The sequence below is a fragment of the Schistocerca serialis genome, unplaced genomic scaffold (genome assembly GCF_023864345.2).
Source record: "Schistocerca serialis cubense isolate TAMUIC-IGC-003099 unplaced genomic scaffold, iqSchSeri2.2 HiC_scaffold_1078, whole genome shotgun sequence".
Taxonomy (NCBI): Eukaryota; Metazoa; Arthropoda; class Insecta; order Orthoptera; family Acrididae; genus Schistocerca; species Schistocerca serialis.
Window position 1 is genome coordinate 128,846 of NW_026047270.1, and position 1,155 is coordinate 130,000.

The 1,155-nt window shown below is 55.3% G+C and overlaps 1 non-coding gene across 1 annotated transcript in view; it reads left to right on the forward strand.

Moving 5' to 3' along the window:
• The first annotated feature begins 268 nt into the window (after positions 1–268).
• The window catches only part of LOC126431165 (small subunit ribosomal RNA), a 1,910-nt gene continuing 1,023 nt past the window's right edge, over positions 269–1,155 (forward strand). The window contains exon 1 of the ribosomal RNA XR_007577490.1: positions 269–1,155. This exon is cut by the window's right edge and continues 1,023 nt beyond it. This is a non-coding gene — a ribosomal RNA (small subunit ribosomal RNA).

Here is a 1,155-nt window from a genome sequence, read left to right on the forward strand (position 1 = left end):
GCAGCGGCAAGCTCAGTTGGGAGCACGGGTGGTCGCACCTAAAGCGTCTACTCGCCAAACTCCGGGCGATTGCGCCTCTCTCGAACCCGACCAAGTACTTAGGACGGCGCTGCGCGCCGCCGGGACCTGAGAGGGTTTCGAGGTGTATGGTGCAGGGGAGCGCAGCCTCCTCCTGTTTGCAGAATAATTGAGCGGACGCTTGCGTGTTCGCGCGGGCCCCCGGGACACACTCCCGGGCGGCCGGCTGCTCAGCTCTAGTTGACGCAGCTGCCTGGTTGATCCTGCCAGTAGTCATATGCTTGTCTCAAAGATTAAGCCATGCATGTCTCAGTACAAGCCGCATTAAGGTGAAACCGCGAATGGCTCATTAAATCAGTTATGGTTCCTTAGATCGTACCCACGTTACTTGGATAACTGTGGTAATTCTAGAGCTAATACATGCAAACAGAGTCCCGACCAGAGATGGAAGGGACGCTTTTATTAGATCAAAACCAATCGGTCGGCTCGTCCGGTCCGTTTGCCTTGGTGACTCTGAATAACTTTGGGCTGATCGCACGGTCCTCGTACCGGCGACGCATCTTTCAAATGTCTGCCTTATCAACTGTCGATGGTAGGTTCTGCGCCTACCATGGTTGTAACGGGTAACGGGGAATCAGGGTTCGATTCCGGAGAGGGAGCCTGAGAAACGGCTACCACATCCAAGGAAGGCAGCAGGCGCGCAAATTACCCACTCCCGGCACGGGGAGGTAGTGACGAAAAATAACGATACGGGACTCATCCGAGGCCCCGTAATCGGAATGAGTACACTTTAAATCCTTTAACGAGTATCTATTGGAGGGCAAGTCTGGTGCCAGCAGCCGCGGTAATTCCAGCTCCAATAGCGTATATTAAAGTTGTTGCGGTTAAAAAGCTCGTAGTTGGATTTGTGTCCCACGCTGTTGGTTCACCGCCCGTCGGTGTTTAACTGGCATGTATCGTGGGACGTCCTGCCGGTGGGGCGAGCCGAAGGCGTGCGACGCGCCTCGTGCGTGCTCGTGCGTCCCGAGGCGGACCCCGTTGCAATCCTACCAGGGTGCTCTTGAGTGAGTGTCTCGGTGGGCCGGCACGTTTACTTTGAACAAATTAGAGTGCTTAAAGCAGGCAAGCCCGCCTGAA